This window comes from Caretta caretta, chromosome 4 (genome assembly GCF_965140235.1).
Source record: "Caretta caretta isolate rCarCar2 chromosome 4, rCarCar1.hap1, whole genome shotgun sequence".
NCBI lineage: Eukaryota > Metazoa > Chordata > Testudines > Cheloniidae > Caretta > Caretta caretta.
This window is the reverse complement of record NC_134209.1, coordinates 75,745,813-75,769,993: the sequence shown is the minus strand read 5'-3', so window position 1 is coordinate 75,769,993 and position 24,181 is coordinate 75,745,813. Positions and strand designations below refer to the sequence as shown.

Below are 24,181 nucleotides of genomic sequence, written 5' to 3'. Positions count from 1 at the left end.
CTGTCTTTAAGTCCCAGTGTTGGGGGGGGGGGGGTCTGCATCAGTGCAGTTAGAGGTGCTAGTTCGTTACTAGGGGTCCAAAATACGAGGGGGGGGGTTAAATTCCTGTTTTTCATCCCCTTCAAGAAACCCAACAAGTTCTCAGCACGTGCCCACGCCGGAGGCAACGAGACGTGCTTAGGAAACAGGGCTCCTGCAGCTCTGTGCGGCGGCTGATCCCCGGGTCCTGGGCGTACAAAGACTAGCATCCGACTGAGAACAGAAAGAGCCGCCTGCTCAGCGGCGGCAGCTCGTGGGCTGGGAGCTTTGCAGCCGGAGGGCTGCGGCTGGGCCGTGAGCCCCTGGCCGTCCCCGCTACCCGCTACGGCCGGCTGCTCCTTCTGGCTGCCGAGCTGCCCGCGGCTGCCCCCTCTTCGGCTTCCATGCAAATGAGGGAAGAGCCGGGGCGGACGTGCGGGCTGGGGAGGGGGAGGCGGGACACGCCGGGCTGAGTGGCAGCGCCGGGGAGAGAGGAGGCGGGAGAGCCAGGCGGGTTCAGTGACTGAGACAAACTGGAGGCGAGAGGAGCTGGTGCTGTCCACGGCGCTGCTGGTGCTGAACCCGGGACCGCGCGCCCGCTCCCCTCCTCGCCCGCCCCAAAGGCCAAACCGCCCCCACCCCCTTCCACTCCACCCCCGACCCGCCTAGGAGCAACTTGGCAAAGGAGCTGTTCGCCCCTGGAAGAGATTCCCCCGGCTCTGCTGCTCCTGGGCGCCCGGCTAGACGAGTTCCTGGGGATTGCTTCAGAGTTTTACCCAAACTGTTGGCTCCCTTTTCTCTCCATTGCGTGATCCCAGTTTGGACGTGTGGTGAAAAGAAATATTTCTGTATCCACCATTCTTGCCAAAGGACACAACCTTTTCTTCTGGGGGACTTTTGTGACTCTTAGACCAGGTAAGGAGGAAGCTCGGTTTGAATGGAAATGCATGTCTAATTGTTGGAGAGGAGCATTGACCAAAAGAAAAAAAAAGTGCAAAGTTGTGAGCTTGTTAGCCCTGAGGTCAGTGCAAAGGAAACACTTGGGAAAGATTTCAGCAGCTTTCAGCGTCAAAATGGGCTCTGCAAACAAGAAATGAATGCAGAATGGGAAGTTGGAGGGTTATTTTTGTTGCTAAGTTTCTGTAGTCCTGTCGGTTGGGTTTATCATAAACAAATAAATGAACAGTTTGTAAAGGTGGGTACTATATTTTTGACGGATTTTAATTAACCTTCATTGGAAAAGATACTCCACATAACTTCCAGGTTTGGGGGCGAGTAAATCTCTAATCGATTTCGCTGGGGGCGAGTGGTATGTAAGGTCAGGCTGGGAACTAGTGAGCAAAGTAGGAATTAGAGAGGATCTGCAAAAGAAATGCCTGATGTTTGCCCTGGCGGCTGTATGTGTGGCTGAGAAGAGGAGTGATGCCTTAGGGTAATTGATAAGAACAACAAGAACAACAAACTTGTGAAATTGAAATCTCGCTGAGGGCTCGTCCTCGCCTCTTCCCCAAGGTGGATTGGGGTGCGTGTTTTGCAAGTTGTGGGTTGTTTGTTCCGGTATTGACTGGTGAATGTCAGGCCTTCCTCTGGGCTAGAAGTAGATGTAAATGTGGAGCTCTGATTTAATAGTACAGTATTATATTGTATTATAGGGCCGCTGCTGTTTGGTAATTGAATGGAACTGGGAAGCGTGGGCAGATGAAACGTCGCTGTTTCAGCAGCGTTTAACCTTCGGCGTGCTGAGCAGAGTGCTCTGCTCCATTTAAGGGTTTACTATTAAAGATGCGTTGCTTGCTTCTGTGAATTCTCAGCGTCCTGGGTATGCAACGAGAGGAGCAGGGATTTGTGTGTGTTGAGAGCTAAACGCGGACTCCAAAATGAATGGACTGGTGCTGCTTGTAGCCAGCGCCAGTGAGGTGACTGAGCGGAATAGGGAGACAAATTAAATCCCCATCCTGCATTTTGTGACGTTATTTATTACTTTGGCCAACACAATGAATTTTCCTTAGACTCCAAATCTAAAACTCATGTGCTGCATCACATATTTGTAATGTACAAGTAGCCTTAATAGGTATAAGCATGAGAGAATCTCCATTTATCTGTTTGATTCCAGAAGCAGAAAAGTTATGTGCCACGTTATTACAGCAACATTTTTTCTGTACAATTTATTTAAAGTTGAAGTGTGATGTTAGTGAATATTTATCAGCTACAGAATAAGTTAGGCTACTTGGCAGCAGTGCAGGCATACTGAAATGTAAAGTTAAAAACTGATCAATTCAGGCAAAAGTAAATGTTCTATTACATTTAAGTAGTATTGAACCCTGTTACTGAGTTTTAAGAAATGCCTTTTTTCCCTCACTAATTATAAAGCAGCTCTCCCCTCTTCCTACCTCAAAGAAAAGGGGTGGGAGTTTATATACAGCATTCAAAATAGACTGCTAACCTTCATAAGCCTACAGTTAGAAAAGATCTATATCTCTTTGAATGCATGTGAATATTTGTTTATAAATATGTTCAGATTTTTCATAAACTAAAACATGTTCATCCTTGATTTTTGTCCCTGCCTCTTTTTTTTTTTTTTTTTTTTTTAGAAGTGTGCAATTTCAGGAAGTTTGCTTTCAAAGACTGATTACATTATTGTTTTGAAAACTATATTCTAAAATAAGTTACATGAACAATTCAGTGAAAATTTTAAAAAATAAAGTACACGACCACATTTTGTAATGTTGATATATACATATAAAGGGCCTGAGCCTTGTTCATTGGAGTAGTCCCTACTCATACATAGGTAGTCATGTTAACACCAGTGTCACTGCTTGCAAGATTAAGGACTCTCATGAGGAAGAGTGAGCAGAATTGAGCTCTCTGCCATCAATTGTGTTACTAGGGTTAATCATATGATAAATTATGTACTTAGAATTTACAACATATAAATTCTTATTGTACCTCTTGTAAATCTTTATATGTGCCTGTGAGGTTTACACTATGCTGCATTCTTTTAGAGCTATGAATCACAGGTTTAAAAATAACAGATTTTTACCTATTGGGCAGAGAGACTTTCCAAGTAGTAAAATTATTATCTTGTTATTAATATCTTGGTATTGTTATCTTCAAACAGACATTTTAAACATATAATCTAAGAGTAATTCAGACATTGTAGCCCATGAATATTTCTTTTGTTCAGTTTGTGTGATTAGGCAACAGTCATTTTTCATCCTTGCAATATATATATATACTTATAACAATGGGATTTGTTAGTGTAAAGTTCCAAAAACTCTAAATTACAAAATTATCTCTTGATAGCTGATGAAAACTATACTTATACAGTCAAATCACTGGTATATTGAATTCTCAAACTAACACAGCTTCACACAACATTATTGCCTATTTTAGGTCTTTACAAAAATCATTATTCAGTCAAACCCTCCTATTTACTAAGGGCCGCAGTGTGAGCCTTGCCAACACTGACCAAGTACGTGAATGTATTTGCAAATGCATGTACAAGGATTTTATCAATGTCAATAAAAAGCTTTCCAGTAGTTCTTAGCATACTTTTGTTTGTGGACCATTCAGTTATTTTGCTGAGTTATACAATGGCAACTAAAAGTTATTGATTGGGTTTCAAGTGAATGGTGTCTGTGTTACTCTGAAAGATTTTCTCGGTTGTGATCTAATTATACTGAACTGTCATTCTGCACTTTTCTTTGTGGTTGTCTAGCCTTCAATATTTCTTTAAAAGATAAATATTTTACCCATCTAGGTTAAGACTCATAAACAAATACAAAAAATCACAAACTTCCATCTGCAATAAGCAGTATTCTAAATTTCTATACAAAGTAAAAGATGTAAATTTTCCATTAATTTCCCTAGCTTCTACTGACAGCAATGCTACACTTCAAGTCCTGTCATTGTTTCCATGATAACACCCATCCTTAAAAAAATTCTACCTGAAACACAGGAGGACAACTCCATTATGTTCAGTTGCACCCAGTTACAGCAATTCTGAGTTTAGCCTAAAGGGCCTACATTAAAGGGTTCAAAGCCTAGATGTAAAAATTGGCTTTGAGAAAAAAATTCAGTTTTCAGTTCACAATATTACACTATTATTGCCAGATGTGGCAGTGATCTCAGAAAAGAATATGATGTAGCTCTCAAAGGGTGACTTATGGGTCATGTCTTAAGTTTAATATTTTTATTTTTTTAGATTAAATTAGGCAATCTTTTTTATTTACTATAACTTGTTCCATTACATTATGTAATTCTAAAGCAAAATGGATGGCTTAGTGAATTCATTTGCTCTTCTAATTTGCAGCCATTTCAAAGCATTGATGGTGCCTGACAACAAATCAAAAGGTAGGGAATTGTTGTCAGGATATTATAGTTTGATGCAATAGGGTTGTTGTTTTTTCTTCCTCTTAGGCAGAAAAGACAGTTAGCGCTCTTGTGTATTTTGGTAAAAGGGCCATAAGTTGCAACTTTCATTACACACATTATACTGGGTAATAAAAAACACGTTTCAGAGGTGCAGGGCATCCAGAGCAACCTTTGATTTCAGTGAGAGTTGTGGGTGTCCAACAACTCTGAAAACTGTGCTGAGCACAAAGCTAACCCCTTTGGTAATGTCTAACAACTATTAAGGCCAAAGTTACTATCATTGCCCAGTCTTCAGGGAAAACAATCCTTTCCACCACTCCCTGATTTCACTCTCTGCCCACAGGAAGAATAAGCCCACTCGCAATGGTTCTTCATATCTCTTCACCATAATCTAGGGTGACCATATTTCCCAAAGGGAAAATGGGATACCCTATGCGGCTAGCCTGAGTCACCCCAGCTGCTTGCCCAAACCCCACAACCCACCACCCAGAGCTGAAGTTGCTGCTCACCCAAGCACTGCCTGCCCCCTACACTAAGCTAGGGCTGGCATCATTGCTCGCCTGAGCCCTGCTTTCCCCGCCCCTCCCCCAGCCTGAGGCTGGCATCACCACTTACCCCCCCACACGTTCCTCTACATCCCACTTTTTTGACAAATTCCCACTTTTGCCGGAAAAGTTGGGACGGCCTGGACAGGGCTTAAAAAAGGGATTGTCCCTACCAAAATGGGAGATATGGTCACCCTACCATAATCAGACTTTCCTCTGTGGCTACTTTGTGGTGTTCACTTTCCAAATTCAATACCCAGGTTTTGTGTTAGTGACACCCTCTCTAATGTCTCCTGCTTGAAGGCACTTCTTGCTGACAGATACTGTAGTTATGAGTTTGAAATAAAAATATCAGTAGTAAAAATGCATTGAATGAAGTAACAGACATGTTATCATTAACTCTGTCCCACCTTTGCCTGAACAATAAAGGGTGGGAAATCTGGATAGGGGTAATTCTTCACTCTCTGTGTGGGAGAGAAGCTGAAGAGCTGTTTCCCATTGACAGCATCTTCCATTCCCCATAATCATCCATGTGAACAGGTGAGTAGATTGGTGTTCTTCAAATCAACTAGTCCTATTGGGACCCAGAAATTTGTGATTCCCAGGTGAGTGGGAGTGACAATTTGAGTGAACATTGAATTATACATTTATTATTCTGTGTGATACAGAGATATATTTATTTATTTGGCAGCTAATTTTCACTGAGATATTTCCCTTTACTGTTTTAGAAATAAACCATGAAATAAGCATGACTGCTTGATTTAATTAACTACCGTTCTGACACATTTAAAGTGAAATTAGTGGCATTTTATTTGGATTGTATCACTAGGTTATCCAAACCACAAGGTGCTAAAAGAGTATGAAGAGTTAAATCTGAGGACTAGTTGGCAGTACTGTCACTGATTACTTGAAGTAGGTTGAAGTTCAGGGTTTATTTGCATTTGAATTAATTGAGATTGGTGTCCAGCTGAGCTTTATAGAACAGGGTTCCGGAAAAAACTCTAGTATAATAAAGTACTTGATGAATTCTTGTATATGTTAGAGGGAAGATGGTGAAAGATATTTTCAAGATATTTTTCTCTGTCTGACAGTTTTTGGTACTTAAATATGTTTTATCTAAGCAAGCTTTATAGTAACTTTCAAATACTTATACCACTAAGTATGCATTCTTGTGTTAATAAGGGCAAGCATTTTCAAACCTGGGTATCTAAAGTTAAGCTTTTATAAAGGCATGTTTAGGTGCCTAAATAAAAATGGCTTATTTTCAGTGGTGTTGAGCACCTGCGTTGACAATTAAACTATGTATGGTTTATCTTTTAATATTAGTCATATGCACTACAGTCTATCACTATAAGACAGTTTAATAAATGAGAGAAACTTCCAGTTTATTAGTATTGATCATTTGGATTAAAAAAGGCACCACAAAATGCTAGATGCTTTCTATAGTGTAACTCTTTTGAAAATATCTAAAATTTTGAGGTAATCCTAATACATAAATTATTTGGACAAAGCTCTCAGTTGCACTAAAACAAACCTAGTAATGAGGGAATTCAAGAGTAAACAGGAGGGAAAATTGGTGATCTTAATTTATAAGGAAATAAACAGGAAATAATTTGCCTTTCAAATATCTTGAGTACTGTATCATGTTTCAAGGTAGAATATTTTGTATTGTATTATATTATAAATTTGATTTAGCACAATGTTGTATAGCCTGGTACAGTGTGTCACTTATAGGACTTACTGGGTTTAAATTAACAGTTACCACTCAGGAAAAAAAGATTTGGCATCACTGTGGATAGCTCAGTGGAAAACTCTGCTCAGTGTGAAACAGCAGCCAAAAAAGTAAGCAAAATGTTAGGATGTATAAAGAATGAGATAGACAATAACAGATAATATAATTCCATTCCTTCTTACCTTGAATATTATGTTCAGTGATGGTCACATTATCTCAGGAAGGCGCTAGGAGAGCAGAGATATGCAAGGTTCAGAGATGGGCCACAAAAATATTGGATGTGGGTGTAAACTTCCATAATTGATAAGACTGAAATGATTGGAGAACAGATGAAAAAGACAGGACATGATAAAATAATATAAAATAATGAAATATATAGAGACAGTAATTCAGGGTAATCCAATTACTCTTTCTCATAGCACAAGAACAAAGGGACATTCAATAAAATTGAATGGAAACAAATGTAAAACTGATTAAAGGATTATTTTTTTGCACAGTACATAATTGGTCTTTGGAACTTATTGCCACAAGTTATCACTGAAGCCAAGTGATTATCAGGGTAAAAAAAGAAGTAGACACATATAGATAATGAGAATTTCTACAAATACATTACATAAAAATGAAAGACTTTATAAGAGATATAAAAACTCATCTTCAAGTCATAAACTCACCACTAATTTAGGTTAGGAAGAAATTTCTCCTGTGGATTATGTATACCTTGATTTTTCCACTATGGTATTTCTTGTTCCTTCCTCTAAAGTATCTTATATTGACAACTATCAGACATAGGATACTGGATAAGATGGATCTTTGGTTTGATCTAGAATGGCAGTTCTTATGTTGTTTAAGAAAACATGCTTACCTACTTGCTTGCTATATTTTATTATTTAATTATATATAATTAAAATAAAAGTATGGTTGCCTTTTCCAAAATAGTTCTCAGAAAGCGTTTGTTCAGAAATTGAAATATCGCCATGAAAATGCACCAAATGTAAATATGACATCATTCGAACAATACCATGTTGTTTTTCTGTTTATTTAAGTAGAGTAATCACATTGTGAAAAAAACAAACAAACACAAATATTCTGCAGATGTAGTTCATTTTTTGGAACAGATAGGCCAGATTCTTCTCTCTCTTCTTTTGTGTGTCTGTGCCACCAATGCCATATGTATGCTCTATACAGTTGAACTTTTAAAATAAAAGTTAATACACAAACACAAATACCAGCATCTGCTCTCTTAATGCTGGAGTGCTGAATGCCGGAGAATGTTATTAAGAGTTAAATATGCACATGAACAAGAAAATAAACCCTTTAATGATTACCTCCCCTCCCCCAGATATAGGAGTCTACTCTCTCTTATTGATGTGATAGAGAGGGTTTTATGCAAATAACTCCCATATGTACCAGTATGAAAACAGTTCCTTAATACTCATTTTGAGAGAGACCATATTTTCCTTTCACAAGCAAGGAATCTCTCTTTTAGGTTTGATTTTTTTTTATTGCCTTTTCGACTTCTGTGTGCCACAGTTTTGTTCTTCTTTCCATTTTCTCAGCAATGACTATTTTTTTTTCTTTTCCCCCATTCTAAGGTTCTGCTCCAAAGCACATCTAAGTCAATAAAATGTCTCTTATTGTCCTTCCTGGACTTTTAATCAGAACCTAAGTGATTATTCATTTTTTATAAAAGGTGATGAATAGTCAGCCTTGGAGAGTGAAGTCATCAGACCAAGTACCTCATGGGAAAGTGCAGGCTTTCTGAATATTGTCTCCAGTGGTCTTTCCAGTCCTAACTGGGAGGGATCAGACAGTAACTCAGAGAGTAATATAGTCACTATACATTCACTGTCTAAGCTCTATCTTGTCCACAGAGGTCCAGTGGCTAACCGATCTACGAGAATGGTGGTGCAGCTTGTTCCTCACAATGTGTCCTCAATCTGCTCTGCAGACTGATACAGGGGTATAGCTCCTGGAAGTATATAGAGAAACAGCAGTCCTTGTGTGCAATTTTGTCTGGCCCTTATCGGTGCTATGTATGAGTAGGGAAAAGCTCCCTACCCACTTGTCACACTATGTAAAGGCTAATCATGACATCATCCTCAGTGACAAGCCAGGGCTGTTGTGGAAAGTATACTGGCTTTCAGTCACTACTGCCATCAACCAAATTGCGATAAATAATCTGTAAATGACAGACACTATAACATTACTAATCTCTGAAAACATTTTGTTCCTAAGCAGATATAATATCTGATCTTATAACAAACCATACGACATTTTTCACCACATTATCATGATTTGAAGATAGGTAATATTGTCAGTTGAACACACTGTATATTTAAGAAGAAAGAACCTCAGCTACTGCACTGGAGATCTAAAAGATTAATCCTAAAACAGTTGCCTCCAATGCACCTGCTGTGCTTCTCTCATCCATTTATATTCCATTATTTTCCTTAGACCATTCAGAAACAGAGCAACTGTCTACTGGTTATACATAAAAGGAAAGATATTCCTATTTTATTTTTTATGGTTTTGCTCTGAGTAGTTTTTGATCAATAGTAAATTTTAGTAAAAGGTATTCTGCTTATTAATGCATGGGCAGTTTAGTTATTTGCTTGGGACACTAGAAACTGAACAATGTTTTTCCTGAGGTTTAATTTTGGTGTTATGCTAAGTAAAAGCCCAGAACTGGTGACAGAATATCAGATGACTTTAGATGGGGTTCTTTGGCTATGTTACATTTTTGTCTATTGTCACCTACTAGACTGATTTTGTTCCTTCATACCTAGAGAATTATTGCAACAAACATACTGGAATAACTTGCATTTTCATGTTCTTGTTGCATTCAACAGGGAGGGTAGGATACCCCTGAGGGTTTTCCTCTGAAGCATAAACAGAATGCTGTAGGCCTCAGAAATTAAAAGAAGATGCCCCTGTAGGCCAAGAATCTAATATTTTAATATATTTATGTTATTTACATATTTTCATTGTGAATGTCTCATTCATGTACTGATCCAGCCTCTCAGTTAGTAAATTTTCTCTCCTATAGTTAAATTTTTCAAATGGTATGTGTGCATTTGTCTTTGTATATACTATCTGTATTTTCATTCACAAAAATGCTAAAACAATAGTAAGGTCTTGTTTATATCCACACAAGTGTGGAAATTCAGTATGAAAACTGATAGCCTCTCTTCCAGTTATCCAAATATTCCTGGTTATTGCAGCTCATATGATACATTGTGGTATGTATGATTAAATGTACCCTATCATCCACAACACATGGATACAAAGACATGAGTTCAAATTTCATATGCAATTTGGAATATCCTGGCTATTGTGAGTCAATCTGTTTTATTCAAGTTCATATGCCACACTCATCACCATAGTTCCTAAGCATCTTCCAGAACTGTGCAAAGGAACATGACTAACATCAAGGATGTGTGTATGCTTCTTCATTCATCTCTCTGGGGAGAAGAGAAGGAGCCAAAGTTGCATCCACCAGACTTGTATTTGAGTGATAAAATAGGTATTTGTTCATCAAATGAGTATAAATGTTGAACATAACTTGAAATATTTGAAAGTGCAGCTCTTAATGTGATTTAAATGTGAGTGGGGACTGTGTCTGCAATTATGTTTCTTTTTAAAGCAGAAAAAGAACAATAGATTGTACTCATGGAAGCTCAGAGTTTTTTTAAAAAATGCAATTGTTTACATTATAGATTCTTTTTTGAAAATACTGCAGTTTGAATACTTATATAAGGACTTGAAAAAAAATCAGCCTGATCTTAATGGCTCAAAAGCAAGGTTCACATAAAGCTTCAAATTTATCTGAAAACGTAGTGGTTCTAGGTTTCCATTATGATTTTGATCATCAGATTAGTTTAATCAACATTTGGCAGACCTAGACCTCTGCTGTGTGGAGAGACCCTCTAGCAATTCCATTCCTGGTAAAGCACTCTGTTAAACCCTGGGATCACTCTGTTTATCGGAATTTTCTTCAGAAGAGGGAGATAGCAGAGGCAAGATTTCATAATCTCCTAGCCTGGTGGTGCCTTAACTAGTGTGTAGGGGGCACCACTTGGCCAGCCTCACTGGAGCTGGGTCTTTGAGGAGACCACCAGAGAAGGGCCACTGCCCCACAAACTACCGAGTCTTTGTGGGAGCAAGAAACACACCTCCGTTTGACAAGACACAGTGCAGTACAGTCTGTCATGTCACTGAGTATTCAGTACTGAGTATTTAGTTCCTCAGGTTATTTGTCTGCCTTGCATGCAGACTAAGCCTATGTGCTAACAATCCATATGAAATTTTCATTGCTTTTGACAAGTATCTGAGGGATCAGCTCTGTCACAATCTTGTACCTACTCTACCTCAACTGCATGTCTTGGCTGGATATAATATCTGTCCCAGGCATCACTTTCCTCACACTTGGCACTTATCGTGTCCGCCAGCTTCTATGTTGCTATTTTTTTCCATTTTTTCACTGCATTTTTTATCTTCTTGTGAGTCATTTTTTTTCTCAATTCCTTTCTTTGTTGTATAAGTCAGAGAATATTTGGATACACCCAAACATAAATTTACTACCTCTTCAGTTTATAAAATATGGAAATCATAATCTATGTGGGTATAGAGTACATCAGTTTTAAAATCACAAGTCATAGCATAACTAAACTGAGGAAAAAGTCATTCCAAAGATATTCAAAGAGCCACATAAGAAAGTCACACCTCTTCAAGTCAACCCCTAATGCAAAAGTCTGAACAGACAGTCCTGGCAATGTGCAGTGAAAATTAACAAACTTAGGCTCCATCAGATCAATGAGGGAAGTGAGCTCTGCAGTTGGAGATTCTCAGCTGAAAATGATGTCTCTTGACAGAAGCATTCTAATATGGTAAGACCAAACAGACTTTTTTTTTTTTTAAATCGTCTTCACAGATTTATCTTCAGAATTCTACATTGTTCTATATAGGCCCCGAAACAGCACTTACTGGTGTTTATCACTCTATATAATATATTTTGAAAGTTATTCAACAATCCATTTGTCTGAACAAGCCACTTAAAAGACAAGGTAAGTGGTATTGCAGTACACTTCTGGGCTAATTTCTGCTCTCAACACACATGAACTGCGCTAAGTCAATGAGATATGAGACATTTAAACTTGTCCTACACTTTGTTTTTAAGTGTCATAAATAATAATGCTAACATGAATGTGAGGGACAGAGGGCCATGTCCCTCAATCCATACAGGGACACATTGCCATTTTTCTATTCAGGAGGAAATAGTTAAGCACTGCAAGAGGTTATCTAGGGAGGTTGTGGAATCCCTGTCATTGGAAGTTTTTAAGAACTAGTTAGACCAGTAGTTCTTACCAGGGTTCTGGGGCCCCTAGGGGGCCCCAAGCAGGTTTCACGGGGGCCTCCAAGCAGGGACAGCATTAGACCTAGGGCAGAAAGCTGAAGCCCCATCACATGGGACTGAAGCCCAGGTCCCTGAGCCCTGCCACCCAAGGCTGAAGCTGAAGCCTGAGCAATGTAGCTTCATGGGGGCCCCTGTGGCTTGGGGCCCCAGGCAATTGCCCTGCTCGCTACCCCCAATGCCAGACCTGGCTTTTATTTGCAGAAAACCAGTTATTGTGGCACAGGTGTGCCATGGAGTTTTTATAGCATGTTGGGGGGGGGCTCAGAAAGAAAAAGTTTGAGAACCTCTGGGTTAGACAAACAGCCGTCAGGCATTCATAGATTCCTAGATTTCAAGGCCAGAAAGGACTATTGTGATCATCTAGTCTGACCTCCTGTATAACACAGGGCAGAGAACTTCCCCAAAGTCATTTTTAGAATGGATCTTTTAGAAAAAAACATCCAGTTTTGATTTAAAAATGGTCAGTGATGGAGAATCCACCACAACCCTTGGAAAATTATTCCAATGGTTAATTATTCTCACCATTAAAACTGACGCCTTTTCTCCAGTATGAATTTGTTTAGCTTCAACCTCCAGCCATCGGACAGCATTATACTTTTCTCTGCCAGATTGAAGAGCCCGTTATTTAACATTTGTTCCCCATGTCAATACTTATAGACTAACCAAGTTACCCCTTACTCTTCTCTCAGTTAGACTCAAGCAGCTCACTCTATTTAACTTATTGCTATAAGGCATGTTTTCCAATCCTCTAATCATTCTTGTGGCTCTTCTCTGAATCCTCTCCAATTTATGAACATCTTTCTTGAATTGTGGGCACCAAAACTGGATGCAGTATTTCATCAGCAGTCACACCAGTGCCAATTACAATGGAAAATAACCTCTCTACTCCTACTTGAGTTTCCCCTGTTTATGCATCACATGATCACTTCAGCTCTTTTGGCCACAGCATCACACTGGGAGCTCATGTTCAGCTGATTATCCACTAGGCTCCCCAAATCTTTTCCAGAGTCACTGCTTTCTGGGATAGAGCCCTGTCCTGTAAACATAGCCTACATTCTTTGTTCATATACATTTACCGGTATTAAAACAGTATTTGCTTAAGCCCAATTTACCAAGCAATCCAGATCACTCTGTATCCGTGACCTGCCCTCTTCATTTATTTACCACTTCCACTGTATCATCTGCAAATTTTATCAGCAATGATTTTATGTTTTGTTCCAGGTCATTGATAACCACGTTAAATAGGACAGGGACAAGAACCAATTACTTAGGTATACCTAATCCTGTTTCAGCACAGGGAGTGGTAAGGGATGGACTAGGTGGTTTCTTGAGGTTCCTTCTATATTTCCATTTCTGATATACTTCACTGGCAAAAATCTTCTTGACCACTTGATAGATTTTCTCCCAGCAAAGTCAGTGGGTAGCTGTTATTATAACCCTACAATAAGAGAACACAGCTCTAGAACTTAAAAGGAAATAAATATGGCTGAAGAGTTAATATGTTGAGAAATACCAATTTGACACACTTTTCCCTCCTCACAACTTGTTAGAAAATTTACAGATTCCAGAGCAGTCTCCAATTTCTAAACTAAATTAAAATTTTGACATTACTGGTCACATTGCTGATTCCAGGTTTCCAGTGGAAATTTTGAAACAAAACAATGATCCTGTTTTCCTTTCATACTAATTTTAAACTGATGTTGTTTGTGAGGAGGTATGTTCCCCACACAGGTAAGGAAAGGATTAACTGCAGCTGGAGAGCTCAATTATGGCACCTGGTTGTACCTGTAGAGTGGGTCAGGCACAATGAAAGATGGATCTCAGCTGAGGTGGGGGTGAGTGGTTAAAAAGAAAGGAAGGGAAGGAACTGAACTATGCAATCCTTCTTTTGGCATTAAATGGAGTGACTGGCAAGGTCAAGGAGGAAGCCCAGGAAAAGAGTTGCCCCTGGGATCTCCTGAGAAGAGAAGGGTGACAAGAGGCCAGGAGAAATATGAAGCAAGCTTACTTCCTTATAGATATTCAACTGAGGAAGAGAGCAGAGGAAACTTAAGAGGGAGGAAAGGTCAACCCTGAGGGGGGCAAATGTTTGTTTAGGTTTATACTTCATTTGGAATATGTTGGGGAACTCAAGGGGGGAAGCCTTGTGAGACCCACCCTTGAAAAAAAAATGAACCTAGAGAATCTGTGAGAAAGGTTTTGCTGATAGCCTGAGGTAGGAAGAAACCCACAAGGGTAGCCGGGGGTGGGTCTGAATAGACAGACCTTGTGTTGTCATTAACTGGTACCTGGGCTGGACCTCAGAGGAGTGGGAGGGCCTGGGTTCCCCTACCAACTACTGGGGAAGGTGGCATAAAGCGCCCTTTGATATACTCAGATGAGGACATTTGAAAACCCTGAGATGAGACCACAGGGCCCAGAGTTGGAGCTGAAGACCTTTAATAAGAACATTGGAATTTTGTTATCCTGAAGGGAGTGGGACTAATGATGACTTGGCTAGAGGGCTGAGTCACAAGAAGAGGCAAACTCCCACAAGGCTGGAGTGGTTGATTGTCAGTAGGGGGCACTAGATGAGAGCTGGCTATGCCACACCCCGCCATGAGGGGGCATGCCAGTGGTGAGACCACTCTTACACATAACTTTATTGACATTAATAGGATCTTACCAAATGTACATCAGTTAAAAGGAGAGGAGAATCAGGCCCAGCATATTCCCATTGCAGATATAACTACTGAAGGGATATTATAGTAATTGGAATAATAAACATTATGCCACCTCACCACCAGAAATGTGTCACTTCCTCAGTTTCCATGTATGCATATTAGCTTTTGCCTGTCTGCATGATATATTATCAAATCCAAAACAGTGTTTTACTACAGCAATGAAAGCACATTCATGGTGATGGATATGTGGTATCAAGAAAAACTACATTAATTTGACTTGTGTAAAGGTAGCTCTGGCCAGCAATGCTAAAAATTGTTTTTTCTGTATCTGAACAAAATTTCCCAAAGTGGAATAACGTATGCATTACAAATGCTGTCTACATCTTCAGTGCTAAATGAATGATTTGCTAGTGTTCTGCTCTTCTCCGGAAAGCATGTGTAAAGGGGTAGTGGGACGCTGAGGAAATATGTATAACTCTACTGCATGCCCTTCTTCCTGCATCTCAGATTAACTCTGGACATGTCTAAATGATTAGTTAGTGTGCTGCAAGTTGGGGTGTATATCTACTGCACTCCAGTGTGCTCCACGCTAACTGTCCATGTGGACCCTGCTGCCACATACTAAAAGTTGCCTATTATGCTTTGCATTGTTCATTGTGCACTAGCGAGCAGCAGCAGGATCCACGTGGACACTGGAGCACAGTAGATTCAGACTCCAGCTTGCTCCAGACTAATTCATTGTTTAGACAAGCTCTCTTTCCTGAAGCACAGGCCAGAGTTGTGTCTATTTCCGGACTTCTCAGAAAGTATTACACAGAGATAAACCTCAGGGTTATTGCATGTAATACCCTGAGGAGTAGGTGGTAATAGTCCTCAGTCAACTTCAAAGAGTTAACTATACAGTTTCTTTGTAGACAATCATTTACTGCATACAGAAAACATTATAAATAGTACATAGAAGACGATGAATAACTTTTAAACAAAAGCTATCAAATAGTAAATCTACTGGTGTTCCTCATATAGACTTCCCTTCTCCCCCTCCCCCCTCCCTCTTTTTTTTTTGTTTTTTCGTATTTAAATGCAATGTTTCAACTTAACATGTACACTTCTATACTTTAACGGATATCAATGAACTCACTTCTTTCTGATCTTTTTATAGAGATGATTTATTAGTCTCTGTAATGTGACTGTAATATGTAGTATGTGTCACCTGGATTCTTCAGAACTTGGGAAGAGTGGCAGCATCTCAGTCCTTTCAAATTCTTCAGAACCCTGACAGCAAATTGTCTGGGAATCTGTATAGCTAGCAGCATTCGAGCCCTTGGGCTAACAGTTGATTGGTCTTCTCAGTTGCTGGTAAAACAGAAATCTCTGGTCTGCATCCAGAGTGGTACAGGTAGTGGGATCAGCGTATAACATATCCATTCCCTGGATTTCTACAAAGGTTTCACTATATAGGTCACTATCTTTTTTCCATAAACTCGGGTCATTCAGGCAAGAATTTACAAACCTTTACCTCCCTCAGACTAGCCCCTGAAAGAGTTCCAGTTAGTTAATAGCTGTGTAGCCTCTAGGGGTAATAGATGCTCCCCTACCAGCTCTTCCTCTAGGTCCATATACCGGGGTGGACCAAACATGTTAATGGAGAGCTTCCCTAATAAGTAAAGCTGGAATAGCGCTGACCTGTATCCAGAGTGCTTCTGGTATTGGAACCCACCTTCGCAGCAGACACATTCCTCAGTCCTATATCAGTCAGGGCTGTCTTTAACCCATATGTTTATATCCTTTCCTTTATCTTCCCAGCCCCTATATGCTGAGTGGCTCAGCTCTCAGATTAGTGAATAGAGTGTGACCTACCACAGGGTTCATCCAACACAAAAAATACCAATACAGCTACAGAAACAGCTAGTGAGCATGTTTAGTTAACCATCATATCCTATTTCTGGATGTTTCTGTGCCCTTCTAGCTGAGTTGACCTGCACAGCATGCTGCAAGTGTATAAAGACAGAATATTCCAGCTGAAATCCTTATGTCCTCTCCACTGCTTATCTCCCTTTCTTTAGGCCAAACAAAGTCAAATGCTTCAGTCAAGAACATGTGAGTTACACATGCATCTCTGGAAACAAATCTTCCATATTAATGTAGGGAGGCTTGGCGAGCATAGACATAAAAACAGAAATTGATAGAGCCACCAGTTAGTGCAAGAAAAACCTGCAGGTGATCCTTGTTTAAGAAAAAGTATATATTTCAGTGTCACCTTTTGTTAATGGAGAACTGTAAATAATTCTTGCTAATGTATCTAATGGGAAAAATATTATTACTACTATTTAGCTTCATTATTTAATGTCTTAATATTTTATAAATATATGATTTTATATTAGACTTTCTATTTAGGCTAGCTTTTGGATAAATGTAATAATATTAAAAATAGTCATCAGCTTCCAAAGCAATATTAAGGAGGTGAGGATTTTAATGTAAATTAAGTTGTAATACAGGTGTAGTTCTCATGCTGGCTCTGCTGTAACCTAAAAGATTTGGAGTGTTCAAACACAGAATGAAACCACATAGCTCTGTGTCTATCATGCTTGAGGAATGTTGAGTAGTAGTTTTGAGCCATGTAGTTGTGGTTCTACAGATCCACTTTTACAGTGTATTTTTGACTTTATTTTTTATATTTAAAAAAACCTTCAAGAGATTACTTCCCTTGAATTCCATAAAGAGTTCACAGAAGCAGCTGAGCTGTTTTCTGTTACCTGGTCTTTATTAACATTCTACAAATACTGATGAAACCAAAAACCTGGCAAATGAAATTAGTGGCCAACTAATGGAAAAAAATAAAATTAACCGGGACAAATATGTATGGAACACATAAAGACCATATCAAAGCCACATAAAATGAAATAGAAGGACGGGAGAAAAGCAGCCAGGTATACCTAACCAAATATTATGAAATATAGAAAGGTAAATAAAAACCTGCTACAAAAGCATGATCAAATAAACTGAGCAACATGAAAACATGAATGTTGTCACAAAATAATCATGGCTGGAAGTAAAACTTAGGAAAAAATTCTACAAAATGATTGAAGAAACAGCTCATAAGATTAACAAATTTAAAGAAGAAACAAATCAAGGACTAATTTTTGTTCAAAAGGAATGCAGACCATTTTAGACCATCACACACTGAGCTACAAAGTCTGTGGAAAGAATCTGTCTGAATTACAACCTACAGTTCCTTCTTCAGGAATTCAGGGAAGTCCTACAGAGGAAAGTTACACTTTTATGCTATGGAATCCAGAAACAAGTTTACAGCCACAAAAAACTGTGACAAGTGCTTATGTAGACAGCTTGGTTAATCAATCAATTCAGAAACCAGTCAGCTTTGAAGTAAAATAATATTTTGAAGCTTATTATGCTCATTTTGAGATAATAGGGCAAATGAACCAATGGACCAGAGAACAAAAAGTTATATTTCTTGCTCCTAGTCTAAAGGGATATGCCCTTATTATGCTAAGTTATTTATCAGAAAAAAAAACAGGAACAAATTTCAGACTACATTAACCCATGTTTTGGAAGTTGGATGCTAGACAGCATTGGCAAGAATCATTCAAGAATTGTATTAGACAGGCTGACATAAAGATTCTTTACCAGAACTGTCTGACGATATTGAGAAAGTAAGGCACAGAACTATCCAAATAACCTGAGGAACTACAAGATGTCTTAGACCACGTCCAATATAAAGATAGTTTTCTTGTAATTAACCGGAAACTGAAGGTAAAACAAAATTACATTAAAATGCTAAGAGAAACTTTGGAATATGCTCTGGAAGTACAAACTCACTATCTCGCAAATCTTTCATAAAGAATGAATGAAAGACATGATGGTTGACAGTAAATCAAAATCTAACAAATAAGCCTTCACCAGATGTACACAAAAGTCATTTAAACAAAGTGTGAGCATTAGGATAGCTGTGGCCTCCTATGCTCCCTCCCCTGTCATGTCTCTGACATGCACAGTACAATAGGACGGGCTAGAAGGATGTTATGTAGTGCTGGCTGGTGCTAGCTCTGATTCCCCCATGCAGGGGGAATGCTTAGATGCCCTCCTAGGGCAAGTTTTCAGCCTTTTTGTGCCACTAGAACATGGGCCAGCATCTGATGCATATCCTTAAGGATGACGATTAAAGAAAACAGAATTCTGATTTGAGAGACTGCTAGGTTCTTTTAATAGTAGTTCTGATAAACATTGTATACTATGTTTTTTCCTTGAAAACTGAGGAATAAGGTCATTGTGTTGCACATATTTTTAACTAGAGGTAATTTTGTTGCTCACTAAGGAACAGTTGCCACCATTGAAATGGTGAGTGTTCTACATCCCTTAACATTAAGAATTAATCTTCCTTGATCCCCTCTTTCAACTTACTACAAGAGTTAGCATTTGGAGGTTGATGCGTGAAATTAAACTACAGTAGTGAGGATTAAGAAATAGCTGATTTATACTCTTCAAGAATGGGTGGGCATGCCAAATACAGTTGCATTGCATTTCATGGATACCAACAGTGTGTTCTGTGTTTGGAGGCCAGTTTCTTTGTATAATGAATCTAGCGATATCATAGGGATTAACAATCTGCCCACAGTAAGGAGAAACATGTAGTTGCACCATCCCTGGAGGAGCAGTCTAAGTCATCAGTGTGTATGTGTGTATATATATATATATATATTATATATATAATATGACCATTGTCAATTCCAGTAGTTTTTAATTATTTACATATATTACCACTAAACTATTAAAACTCTTTTGAATCAAATAAAATTAGTTTGAGCATAATAGTACATTGCATGCTGTGAAGTTCCTGATTATAATAGATGGGATTCAGAGGAGACAGTAAATAAATTCTTATATCATCAATGGCCTTGCAATAGAAAAGCTGAAATGAGATTATATTAGTGCAGTTAAATGAAAATATTTTATGCATTGATAGACTAGAGGTCTATCAATAGTAGAATGTATATGCTAGAGACAACTCCTACAATTATGGTATATATGTTTCATTGAACATGATAATCTGTGGGTTAGAATATTTGCTGCTGCTACTTCTTTATTTGTTGTTCTTTAAATGCTTGAAAATATATAATTCACTTTATATTCCCCACAGTTCTATTTAATCTTCAACAAACTGTCCAAGTGAAGCCCCTAGGCTAGCAGGCATGATGGATCCACTTCTAACTGGGGCCAACGATGTCTCTCCAAACTGTTCCCAAAGACTGAAGCTCTTATAGGTTCTGGAAGCTTCCTCGATTGACAGATCTAAGAAAGATGTTGAATACATTACATTACCCTAGCAACTCAAGCTTCTTTCCTGACTGACAGAACAAGTGCAATTTTCTGCACTTATTTCTGACTATGATATATTCAGCCTCATCAAGAAAGTTGACCTTGATAGCTTTAACATAGAACCAAAGCTAGCTCCCTCCCAAGCAGAGAGGAAAAAACCCAGAGCAATGAAACAGGGAAGAAAAAATATTTTCCACAAATGTATATTTACCTTAAGCATAGAACATGGTCAATTATTTTGTATTATTTAAGGACCTGTTGTTATGATTTTATAAAGTATTCTTTTAGAAACTTAAGATTTGTTTTCATAATTTTTTTAAACTGATTATTGGAGAGCGAGAGGGAAGAATGGCAGATTTCATATCAAAGATCTTTTTTGCTCCATTCTTTCTCTGTGCACCAGCATCATCAATGATATCAGCACAGTTCTAGAAACAGGGTGACATCCTGGTCCCATTGAAGTCAATGGAAGTTTTGCCATTGATTTTTAGCAAGGATAGGATTTCATCCATAGTCTGTTGGAGAATTAGTCTGAGATGGTCAATGGGGAAAATATAATTTGGGTCCAGCCGTGACAGTTGCTGAATGGTCTTAACTCCCATGGTAGTCAGTGACTCTGAAGGGTGCTCAAAACCTCATGGTATACACAGCTGGCTCCAAAATCTGGAGATCTTTCTAGGGACTTCAGTTGGCTTTGGCACAGACCCACTATCTAACTAATTTCTAGCTGAAGTGCAGACTCTGAGGTTTCCCTAGATTGTCAAAGATTAAAGGGGATGTTAAAATAAATAGTGCATACTATCTAAGGCTGGACAGTCTGATATCCTTAACTGATTGGACAAACATTCATTAACTTTAGTGGGCACTGTTCTTGCTACAGGATAAGCAAGAATAAGTTTATCAGTGAGAATAATAATTAACAACAATTAATTGTTAGAATAAGCCTAACAGTGAGTTGACATAGTAGCAACTGCTGTTTTTTCTTCTCATTATTTTAGTTGTTCAAACTTAGTATTTTCCATAGCCAGAAAACAAAACAAAAACAATCAATACCTTTTAAAAGAGTGGGTTTTTAAAATTATTTCAAGGTTATATTGAAAAATTACATGACAAAAATCTATCTCGTGCACAGAGAATGTAGAAAATACAATGCTGAGAAGTTAAACCCTTCATGTTAGAAGAAACATACACCTGCACTTTTTCAAACCAGTTCTGCACCTCTCTTGATAACTGTCCTAAGTCTATGCAATGAAAAAAAAATAAAAATACTCGCCAAAATATTAATATTATTGAAAACATAGAACATAGTGTTTACATGAGTTTTAAGCTGACAGACATAATACTCATGATTTCATAATATACAACAGTTGTAATTCCCACCGGTTCGGCAGCTGACATGATCATGTACATGAATCCCCTAGGATATTAAGGAAGCAGTAATAACAAGCCCAGTTAACAAGAGAAGAAAGGGACTGCTTAGCTGACTATACATGTTCTGTATACTAGCACTGAGTACAAATAGCAATGGTGGTAAACACAGTAGTTCCATGAGACTGAGCTTTGAAGCTTTATGGGAAAATAAGATCAACAGGCACAGCTCAATTCTATTAAAAAGGCTCCTCTGAGGCCTGTGAAGGATAATACCTTTATCATGTTTCTTTCCTTACAGCATTCAGGAGAGACTCTGAGATTACAATCTCAAGGATGTAATGAGAAGGGGTTAAGTTTGCAGTGTTTCCCATTTCATTATATTCCATTTAGATCTGTGTCACAGGAACTAAGGAATCTGGTATTATTATGGGTATATCTAATTTTATTTATTGCAAAAAAGTTAATATTAAATTCAAGTTAAAAATAAGTGTAAATAATTTACTAAGGCTTCTCTTTTTTCTCACACAGCATACTATTCCAATAATCTTACTCATGTTGGGTAATACCCTATTCTGCTAATTCCTGACTTCCATTGACTCTGCTGGGACTTCTCAGAATAAGGTACTATCTAGCATGCATAAGGAAATTTCCCCAAATCTACTTACTTAACATTTTTCCCATAAGAGATTTTCTTTTCTTTTTTAAATCTATACATTGAATGGGAACAATTCAATCCATTATTCTGTATTAGGAAATTTAATTATGTTAGTTGTGATTAGTCATGGAAGGACATTGTTTCTTGGAAGGACCGAATGGCTAGGCAGCAGTTCTGCGGAAAAGGACCTAGGGGTAACAGTGGACGAGAAGCTGGATATGAGTCAGCAGTGTGCCCTTGTTGCCAAGAAGGCCAATGGCATTTTGGGATGTATAAGTAGGGGCATAGCGAGCAGATCGAGGGACGTGATCGTTCCCCTCTATTCGACATTGGTGAGGCCTCATCTGGAGTACTGTGTCCAGTTTTGGGCCCCACACTTCAAGAAGGATGTGGATAAATTGGAGAGAGTCCAGCGAAGGGCAACAAAAATGATTAGGGGACTGGAACACATGAGTTATGAGGAGAGGCTGAGGGAGCTGGGATTGTTTAGCCTGCAGAAGAGAAGAATGAGGGGGGATTTGATAGCTGCTTTCAACTACCTGAAAGGGGGTTCCAAAGAGGATGGCTCTAGACTGTTCTCAATTGTAGCAGATGACAGAACGAGGAGTAATGGTCTCAAGTTGCAGTGGGGGAGGTTTAGACTGGATATTAGGAAAAACTTTTTCACTAAGAGGGTGGTGAAACACTGGAATGCGTTACCTAGGGAGGTGGTAGAATCTCCTTCCTTAGAGGTTTTTAAGGTCAGGCTTGACAAAGCCCTGGCTGGGATGATTTAACTGGGAATTGGTCCTGCTTTGAGCAGGGGGTTGGACTAGATGACCTTCTGGGGTCCCTTCCAACCCTGATATTCTATGATTCTATGATTCTGTTCTTTGAGAGAAAGAGACATATAAGGACAACTTGAGGAAGACGCTGGGAATAAGAATCTTTCAGGGACAGTGAGCAGTTTAGGGAGAAGCTGTAGATAAGACAGCATTGTAGACATTTATAAAATGTTAAACCTTTTCTGGGCGTTATTTCTAGAAAATTTGGCTACTCGAACAATTATTGGTTCAGGTGATTGTTCACTGCCATAGCTCCTTGGGACTGTGGCAGATAGCATAAACTAGAACAGTTTTCTGTCTATCTGTAGAGCCCCAAGATTTCAGTCACTTAATGGTGATCAATGGCTACAACTATATCTCTCTTGATCTGTGGTTCATGCACCTCAGTCTCAGGATCTAGCTCCAAATATGTAAAAATGTACATAAAATCCATATAGTGGATTTCATTGTTCAGCTCTACCACTAAGGGTAAATATGACTGGTTTTCTTGTATATCATACATGGTTCGTAGCAGCAGTTCTAGACACTCTTAACAAAGTTTATTTTTGAACAATCTATAATTGACGTCACTGAACATTCTCCATCATTCCTATAAAAGTAAACTTGTTTGTTCATCATGCTATGAAAAAAAGGAGTGTGTATAGCAAAACCATATTTAGGAAAGGGTAGCAAGTATACTCTTCACTGACAGGAATTTATTTGCATCAGCATATACAATGATGTGTTCAAATCATAGGCAGTGAAGCATAGTTTATATTTACCACTGTAGCTATACTATAAACCTATTAATAACACAAAATATGGTGATTGAACTCATAGCCAATGCCTGGTCTATAGTAAATAATTAATTATTCTCTTTTCCAGATTAGCAATTTGAGTAAAACAACTGTCAAATCCTGAAAGTATATAGAAACACTCCTTGATATTTTTAATATAACCTTTCTGATAGGGTCAAATGAGGTATCAGTTTAATATCTGATATGTTCTCTGTCTTAGAGATGGTCTCAGGAGAATGAATTCAATAATCCAACCAGTATTTAAATTCCGTTATTACTTTTTACTAAATGTATTGTTGATTAACATCAATGTCTTTGGATAGGACAGTTTTCATATTTTCAAATGAATTATATGAAGGTTTCTAATGACAATATCCTGGCTAGCTTCCCTCAAGTAATAAAGCATAATAGTAAAATATGTGAAAAATTTCCTGTAGCAGTTTCTTTGAAACTTGAAAACTGGATAATTAAGGTAT

The 24,181-nt window shown here is 38.5% G+C and overlaps 1 protein-coding gene across 3 annotated transcripts in view; it reads left to right on the top strand.

Annotated features, from left to right (window-relative positions):
• Nucleotides 1-472: 472 nt before the first annotated feature.
• Nucleotides 473-24,181, top strand: part of FSTL5 (follistatin like 5) — a 576,686-nt gene continuing 552,977 nt past the window's right edge. Inside the window, exon 1 of one of the 3 annotated variants that reach the window (XM_048847574.2) lies at nucleotides 473-933. The gene's annotated coding sequence lies outside the window, so the exon portion shown is untranslated. Of the gene's footprint in view, nucleotides 934-22,049; nucleotides 22,072-24,181 lie in introns of those variants that run through there. The other 2 variants (XM_048847577.2, XM_048847576.2) reach the window with 2 other exon arrangements.